We start from the raw sequence: 9,790 nt of genomic DNA, 5'->3' as shown, positions 1-9,790 counted from the left end.
GATAATATCCGCACTATCCCATGAAGGATTGCACTTGTTTCGCATTAGTAGGCCTGGGTAGGTCTACAATGACTTTGACTTTGTCTACAATGTGTCCTAAGATTCGTCCTTGCTTAACCATAAATACACATTTTTCCGGGTTAAGACAGATTCGATATGTTCTGCACTTTTCAAAGACCTTTTGCAAATGGTCAATATGTTCTTCACGTAGAAGAGAGTGTACACACAGGTCATCCATGTAAATTTCTAAGAATATTCTTAGGTATTCCTTGAATGCGTGAGTCATTAACCTTTGGAAAGTGGCTGGTGCATTAGTTAAGCCAAATGGCATAACTCGATACACATAAATCCTCCATTCTGTGGCAAACGTTGTTTTGTGTTGATCATCCCTTGCTATTGCCAGTTGGTTGTATCCTGAAAACCCATCCAGAAAGGAATAAGCCCGTTTCCCGGTCACTCGCTCAAGTACATGTTCTGTGATCGGCAAGGGATAATTATCCCTTATGGTTGCTGCATTCACCTTCTTGAGGTTTACACACACTCGCAATTTTCCATTCTTTTTGGGAACTACCACAATGGGTGACACCCAATCTGTATGTTCGATCTCATAGATGAATTTAGCTTCCATCAGTTTATCAATCTCTTCTTTGATTCGTTTAGCAAATGTGTCATTATATGTATAAGGACGTTGTTTGCTAGGTTTTGCATCCGATTTCAAAGGAATTGTATGTTGGCATATCAATGGATCAACTCCTTTTAGGTCTTTATAGGACCAAGCGAACACATCTTTATACTTCTTGAGAAGTTGTGTTAGCTATTCTTCCTCCTCGGGCTCTAAATCGTTAGCTATATAGACCAGCTGAGGCTTTTCACCTGGTTCTGCAAGGTCTATCTTTTTTGCATTTTCAGGCCCATCGTAAGATTCTTGGTTGGTTCTTTCCCTGACTGGTGGTGTCATTATGATTTTTCTATCCTGGATAGTAAATTTCCGATACTGTGATGGTACATTCATGCTCCCCTTTTCTGACTCCCCTTTACCATCATATCTTCTTCAGTAGTCCATATCTCTCTCAAAGACCGTTTCAGTTCTTGGTATTTCTGTTTACGCTCCAATTTGGTCCACTCTTGGTCTTTTGTTGTTTCTTTTTTTTATTTTTGAGATTTTTGTGATTTTGTTTCGGTTTTAGCTTTTCGTACCTGTTTTATTTCCTCTCGCGTTCTTTCTTTTCGATTTTTTGAGAAGCTTCCTGATATTTGATCTTTTACACAATCCTCTACTTTTACAAGCATCAAATAGTGAGTTTTACCTTTTATCCTGGGCATCAGGTTATCTCTCGCTTTGTTTCCTGCTTGTTTCCTCCTATAGAATTCTTGGCGTCTAGGGTGTTGATTAGCAAAATCATAAAACTTGATATTCTCGGTTTCATTTCCACGCTCACTTGAGGTGTCTGAACACTCATTATCTGCATCATCATTTACGTCCAAATGTTCAGAGGAGTTGTAAAACTCTTCTTGTTCTGGAGGTTCTACCGTCTTTTTTTCTGGTATAACGCTTACCATGTAATAGCGTAACACATCATAGCCATCCTTATCACAAAATTTTGTTGTTGGACTCTCGGCAATGGTACAGACATCCAATGTTGCTAGTATGTGTTCCCATTCTAGAGGTTCCAAGGCATCTTCAGGGAAAGTTTCCAGAATATACTCCTTGTCCTCAATTGCTCTTTCTAAGACGCATTCCTCTCTTTTTAAGCTTCCACAATGTGAAGCTCCGCACATCCATAGCTCGTTTGGTTGCCCTAACCATGCTGGTAGTTCTGATCCTGCTATTGTAGCCGAATCAAACTCTTCCACAGGTGTTTGGTTCACATCTTTGTAACTATGGTCTTTCAGGTGTATTTTAGTTGTTGTCTCGCCATGTCTGAGGTATATGTGGTCATAACCCCAATCTTGGACCATCTTCAATTGTCGCATGAATGGTCGTCCCAAGATTATCTCATGATTGTTCTTTTTGTCAAAATCGACTATTGCAAATGTATGCTCATAGTCGATTCCGCACGAAGTGACAATCACTTTTTCTAAGAGTCCTAGAGGCTTCTCCATGAACCCATCTGCCAATTGCAGTTTCATTCCGGTAGCCCTTAAAGCTGGTTTTCCCCATTTTTTCCAGATTTCTCTTGGTGGTGATAACAACCCCCGCTCCACTATCAAGAATAGCTTTGGAAACTACTCCTTGGAATTCTACCGGTAGCGTGGTGTTTCTGTCTTCTCCCTCACAATATTGTCCTACCTTATTCAATGGTACTGGCTTAGTGTTTAGTTGAGGCCTGTCCAAGTCTCTGATCCCTTCTTGTATCTTCAAGGTGGGGTCTTTCACTCCAAGTTTTTCTAGGCATTTTCCTACTGTGGTCCACATGTTTGGCCTTAACCTTAGGAGTTCTACTAACGTGATTGTGCATGCCACCGGGGTGGACAACAACTCAATCAATCCTTGCAAATCCATCACCTTGTTAGAAGAAAGTCTTTGAGATGGGATTGCTCTCACTTCCGACTTCGCTTCGTACTCTCCTAGGTAAGAGGGTAAAGTTCTCAGCGAGTCTGGTTGGCTGTGCCCCAAACTAATTGATCCTTGGTCTCCCCCTTGTGAATGTATCTTAAAGTTCATTTGCGACGTTGCCTCAAATTCTTCAATAGGAGGTAAGATCATATTCTTTTCTTTTCTAGTGCTATTCATATGGTTACTCGTCCTATTAGCCTCGTTGACCTCTCGGATTTGCTTCCACAGGTCATCTAGACCATTATAGTCCTTACCCATTTCTGTCAATCTTTTAGGCTGGAACCCGTCACTTGCCCCATCGGTGGTATTTGGCACTATGATAGGCTCTCCTCTGGACTCAGAGGCATTAGTGAGTCTTTCCTTTGTTTCCACATGTTTCTCTAAAGTTGGTTGGATAGGGGTTGGAGCTAGTGCATCATGCCAATTTGCAGGTTTACCCAGCGGGTCTTCCATCAATGATTGAGCCGTCTCAATCATCTTTTTACACATATCCAACCTCTGTTTTTCTATTTCTGCATATGGATAAGTCATCCACCTTTGCTCCTGGGTTTGGTTCTTTTTAAGTCGAGCTTCATAAGCTTTTAACAATGCATCCAGCTGCTCAATTACCTTGTCTGCCAGTACAGATCCTCCTGATCCTACACTTTTGGGCTCTGCTATTTCCTTGGGTGCTATGGTTGCTATGGTGTGTGAGCTTAAGCTAGCTAGATCCTCTAACCGTTCCAATCTATCCTGTATGTTTCAACTCCTCGGATAGGGCTGTTTGCTCTCATTCTTTCCTGGCTTTCCTACGCGCCTTTCTAGCTTTCCAAGTGCTTCTCTGATTTTTCGTTTATGAACTTTGGGTATCGGTTTTTGGTTCTTCAACTATGGGTTCATTCGTCCTTCTTTGGGCTTGGGCTCGTGTTACCGCCTGAATAGGTATGATTGTTTCATTTTCCGATCCTCCACTGGAAGGTACTGTTTCTAACATGTTCAAGGTGGTTTTTGCTCCTTTGCTCGGGTTTTTAGGGCAATCAGGAATCAAATGAGTAATTCCACATTCTGGGCAATACGCATTGACTCTAATGATTTCATCATGAGGACAGTCTCTCAGCCAATGGTCTCCACCACACTTGTAACAGGGTCCCTTGGGTTGTTGAGGTGCTCCTTGAGCTCCTCTTTGTTGGTAAGCATGTCTCTGTCCGCCCATGCCTCCATTGGCTATGAACATCAGTGTTCGTTCATCTAGGCTATATCTTCCTTCTCCTGCTGCCTGTGCAGCAGTTGGTGGTCCTGTATTTCCTATCATGCTCCATGGTTCTGGTGTCGAGGGTTCTTCCGGTGGATAATAGACAGGGTTTGCCGCATATCCATTGGGATCTTCATAATATGCATGCATAGGCACCAAAGCCTTATCCTCTGATTCAGTTACTGTTGGTGTGTATCTTATACCAACTGGTAATTATAAGTATTACCATTGCGGTGATGTTCCAGGAATGGCACCAGAATTTATGGATGTTTACTACAATTCTTACTGTTATGTGCACACTAAAGGTGCTCAATATCATGTTGTGGAAGATCCTGATTTAGTGGATGAGTTTGGAATTTAGCAGTGATTAGGGATGAGTTTGATGTGATAGAGAAGCAACCTAAAATTTATATGGCCTCATATAGAGCTACTTACCTAATGAGAAAAGTTCCTACGGACCGCATAGAGGATGGATTGTACCGCATGAAACCAAACTTGGGAGATACTTTTTACAAGTGCATGGAACCTGTAGCAATAGAGTTGACAAAAGAAAAATATGTGTATATCTTTGAAGATAGGAGTAAATCAAAATATCCTTCCCTCATTGTAGACAAGTATGGCCGAAGATATTGCAAAACTGTTCATATAGATCTTCTTACTTTTGGCATTGGAGGAGTACCTACATCGATGGTTTACCCAGAATCTATAAAGTCTATGAATGCCGAGAGGGTTTAGACTGAGCTCATGGCTGAGTCACAAAGGGAAAATTTGTCCTTGAAACCAGAGAGGAGTAGCCAACGAGAGACCACGAGTCAAAAAGAAGGAGTTGTTATAGCTGGGACGGTCATAAGGGGTCCCAAAAGAAAGAATCCTAGATCAAGTATGGTAGCAAAAAGACCAGAATGAGGGGTGGACATTCAATCAATGTAGGACCAACACATCCACCATTACATGGAGTAAATGCCACAACACGGGCAGCAAGAGTACCTATTGTAGAAGCTTCAATAGTTGATGGCTTAGGCCATCACAAGTTGTAAAATGGGTGAATAAAAAGAAATTAGGATCAAGAGACCCATTTGCACTTGTAGTCAGCTTCATGCAGGTCATGGAGGCTAAGAATATCAATGATAATTGGACACAGTTCCAAGGATTTGGAATGACCTTAGAAGGTGATGCAATTGATTGGTTTCAATCCTTAAAAAACATGTGATTTGATATAATGGAGGAATTCTATGATGAATTCACGGGAGAGTTTTCCAAGAGGGGTTTAGAGAATAATTCTTACCCCCATGTTATCAACTTTGAACAGGAATCCAAGGAATCAGTGAGAGAAGCTTCTAGGTGAATGAAGCATTATGCAAAGAGATGTCTAGTGGATGAACTTCCTATCGAAGCCAGGATAGTAAGTAGATTTATCCGAGGCCTAAGGAGTGAGGTTTTGAAAACTCTTCAAGGATGAAGCAGAAAAGAGTAATGACAAGAAGAGCTCAACTTTGAGTGAGACGTCTTCTATCAAGACTATGAAGAAGGCCGATGCAGTGGAGAACTACGAGCAGCTGACAGAGGAGCTTTTACCTCAGGTGAATGTAGCAGCAACAGTAGTCCCTGTACCTAAGTCGAAGGGATGCTACACCTGTGGAGGAGACCATTTGTCACGAGAGTGCCCAGTAATACTGCAAAGAGCGCCTAAATGGTGTGACATGATAGAGAAAAAAATACACGAATCACACGATGGAAGAGTGCTTCTACAACAAAAATTATGTTAGAGAATGACCTTTGGGACCACCAATAGGAGCACCCATGCCACCTAGATATGCACCCGGGCCAGCTCAATATCTGATAGGAGTAGAAAATCCCATGCTAGTACTTGGAGCTCAACCATCTCTGCGAGGAGAAGGACAATTAGTTGGTAGATATACGACGCCTGCCGAGGAATCACAAGAGGGAGCATTAGTGCCATCAACTAATTATGAGGAACAAAGTGGCTATAATCACCCTAGTTATTCAAGCTATGAGGAAATGTCACAATCAGAAGGATGGGCTACAGGAGGCAAAAACGCTTTTGGCATGCCTACGACAATGAGGGAAGGGTCCCACAACTAGGAAAAACAACCAGTAATGTTCATAGCTCCTGGAGGACCAAAGCCTAGACCATTGTATCCTCAAAGACAATATGCTACTACACATATGCCTAGAGGACCATACTATAAGTGTAACAGTGACCATCTTATGAAGGACTATCCAAGGACAGATATCATAAGGATAAATGTCTATTATAACAAATGTGGGGTCACACACTTCATTGTTGAATGCCCAAATCATCTAGATAAAAAAGGAAAAACTTCTTTGGACATGGTCAACTCGATACCATCAACTGTGGGTTCTAAAAACGAAACAATAATTCCTGTTAAAGTAGTGACAAGTGTACAAGTAAAGAAAGATGTTGACCAGCTCAAGAGTGGTGACAAGAAGGGAGAAGAGGTCAAGTTTGACAATTCTAGTGTCAGTGGAGACAATCCTTGGAAGGAACGCAGATCCAAAATGAAAGCTATATGTGAGAGTAAGCAAAAGGTTATAGAGGTTGAGTTGGAAATGGCTTGAGAGAAATTGAAACAGCAAAGGGAAATTGAATCCTTCAAGTCAGTAGAAGCACCTAGAAGTGCAAGCTCAGGAGGATCTGTGCTAGTGGACAAAGTGATAGAGCCGCTAGATGCAATCTTGTAGGATTATGAAGCGAGGTTGAGAAACAAAGAGACCATGTATGCCGCATCCTTATCCATAATAAGAGAAACAGAGATTAAAAATGTGCAACTAGCTAATTGAAACTGCTCAAGCACTACTAGAGCCTCCACATATGGACCTGAAAGATAGGGTAGTCAAACCACCTAGTAAGGAAGCTCAGGAGAGAGTAGAGCACCATGAGGGACCGTTGATTGATAATGAAGATAGAAGAATAGCTCCTAATACCACTAACAAGCCAATGAGAGATTTTTTACCCTATGTTCCTATTGTAGAGGAGCAGTGGCCCGAGGAGTTATGGGAAGCCATGCAAAATGCGCAAGAGAAGGAGGAGACCAAAACTATGAATTCAACATCTTTCTCAGAACTTTCTTTGAATAAACCACCATTGAATATAGACTCGAGATCTTTCTTGGGAGATGCAAGGTCTCTTGCGCCAGAAGATAGTAGACTAGCGTCTCTAAAAAATTTGCCACCGTACATGAAAGAATATGAAGCGAAGTCAGAGGTCAGAAGGTTACCTTCACAACGGTTAGGAGGAACTAAAGTACTGGATACCAAAATTTTGACGGACTTATTATCTACATCGGTAAAGTGCACGATCACGTTGGCTGAACTATTGAAGATCAGGCCATGTATGTAGGCGAAAGGGGATAAATGTCTCAAAAAGTTTGGTGTCAAGAGTCTTGTGAAGTTCTTGGAACATGAGTTGAAAAAAATAAACAACCTAGGGCAAGTACTAAGCTGGTACCTCTAAACAAAGTAGGAGAGTATTGTGAGGGTGAAGATGGCAATACAACATTACCTATCAAGTATAACGGGATCACAACGAAAGCTATACTTTATAATGGTGCAGGAATTGCTATAGCAACAAAGAAATTTGGGCGAAATGAGGGAAACCAGCAATAAGAACAACAAGAATGAAATTGCAGCTAGCAGATGGCCATGTAGAAAGACTCATGGGTTTACTTGAAGCGATCGTGGTGTCATCTTGTGGTATAGAGTATGAACATACTTTTGCCATAATTGATTTTGGCAAAAAGTGTAATTACAAAATCATTCTCGGGGGAGACCATTCATGAGGAAACCACAACACGTGTAAACATGAGAGATCATAGTTATCGAGATGTAATTGGGACACCCGTGAAAGAATTTGAGTCAGCAACCTTAAGTGGTTCTAAAATTCCTGCGTGGTTATGCAAAAACAAAGAGGTATGAATGTGTGGAGCATCCCAATGCAGAAATTTTGAGTGCAATGAGGTTGCTTTGGAGAGGGTTTTAGATGATGAGGCATACATGCAAGATCCTTTTCCAGAAGACAAGATAGAACCCCTAAAATGGTCTCAAATTTTGGCTATGTTAGACGTATGTGTCAATGAAACCACAAAATTTTGTGATGAGAATGGTTCTGAGATTGTGCCATACTATATGTTAAGCCCAAATCACCGAGGAAGATGAGGAAGACCTAGAGCATGAAGAAGTTAGAGAAAGGAAACCTAAAACAAATCTTGAGATCCAAGTGGTAGGGTTTGTAGAAATGCCAGCAACGCACGTAGAAGGAAACAAAGAGAGTTACTGTGGCTCTTCAAAAAAAATCAAGGATGAGGCAGAAGCAGATGATGAGAATTTTGAAAATTCTAAAAGTGAAAATCAGTGTGATGAAGACATCGAAACGTTCTATGATTTTCCTAATCAATGTGCAAGAAGATAGAAGCGATACAAAGATAGGAGAGAAAACAAAGTCTAAACAAGAGACTTCGGCCTGTGCCTAAATTCAAAGGCCTAACACACTTTCTTATGAAAGTTGATGCTATTGATTGTGCTAAGGATAAGTTGTCTGGACGGTTCATGCGTTCGGCCAAAGACCCAGGGTGTCTTGGAGAGAGAATATCAGGGTGATACATTGTGAAAACCCTTGAGGGTGCCATTACCAGCTTCCACAGCTCTCCCTACCTCTCTTGTAAGATCTTAATGAAGATCTGCAAAAACATTTTTTGCTTGCTTCACTGCTCTCATGACAATGTCTAGTTCGTCTTTCAAACATATTGATGTCCACAACATCAAAGCAAAATTATCTTTTGATCTTAGTGCACATCCAACAGAACCAGTTTTGCATGCCTACTTCCGTCGCTTCATTTTTTGTCAAGCCATCACTTACAAACCTTCAAAGAAGCATTCTATATACAAGATTTTTTATGTTCAAGCCAAATGTTTTTGGACCTCTCATTGCTAGAGAAGCGATGATGTACAACACACTTTTGGCACAAGCAGAGTGAGAGCGACAACAACGCTACTAAAGTAGTTCATGTCATGGTAGCCATGAATTAGGAAGGGGTGAGTGTTGGAGCCACACTAGCCCAACAATTGTAATTCACCCATTGTTTCCCGTTGTAATTTTCCCTAAGTTTATTTTTTATGATTATCCAGATTGTAAAACTTTTTGTAAAAGCGATCGAGATACTGACGCATTTTCAAATTGTAAGTACATTGAGTAGAATCCCCTATAGATGGTGTATATATTTTGTGAACTCAAGTGCCCTAAGTATAAAGGTCACTTAGGTTTTTTTTTATAGAATCATTATCATTTTAAAAGAACTATGTCTGTGTCATATGAGTACTGACAGAGAGAGAGAGAGAGAGAGAGAGAGAGAGAGAGAGAGAGAGAGAGAGAGAGAGAGAGAGAGAGAGAGAGAGAGAGAGAGAGAGAGAGAGAGAGAGAGAGAGCTTGTGTATCTTATCTTGCTCGCTATGCCCATCTCCCTCAACATATTCATGAGCCGACTACACCAATGCGATAGCCTCGCGCCAAGATCTACGCAGCCATCATCAACATTCACACAATACAACTGATCGTGAGCACTCTTCCCTTGAGCTTATTCTGCTTATAAGTAAAGCAAACAATGTTTATTTTCTACATTCTAGTGTTTTTCGGAACGGGGATGAGATGAACTACGCATAAGTATATTGATAAACTTTAGTTTCATGCACTTTCAAAATTTGACATGTAACTCTATTGCATTTGCATATAGAAGAGTTAGGGTTAAATTTTGGTGCTATTGAACTCTTGGTAGGTGTGTCCTAGTGAAGGGATAGTGCCTAGCGAGTTTGGTGTGATTCTGAGTTGTCTAGTGGTGTTGAGCATCATGTGAGCTTCATAGGTTATGGTTAGTCGAGACACGTTATGGATGAGCGATTTGTACATCATTAGAGTGCGTATGAGTAGGTGTGTCCTAGTGAAGGGATAGTGCCTAGCAAGTTTGGTG

Source organism: Adiantum capillus-veneris, chromosome 19, assembly GCF_014529385.1.
Source record: "Adiantum capillus-veneris isolate H3 chromosome 19, ASM1452938v2, whole genome shotgun sequence".
NCBI lineage: Eukaryota > Viridiplantae > Streptophyta > Polypodiopsida > Polypodiales > Pteridaceae > Adiantum > Adiantum capillus-veneris.
The sequence above is the reverse complement of the archived record's forward strand: the minus strand, read 5'-3'. Positions refer to the sequence as shown.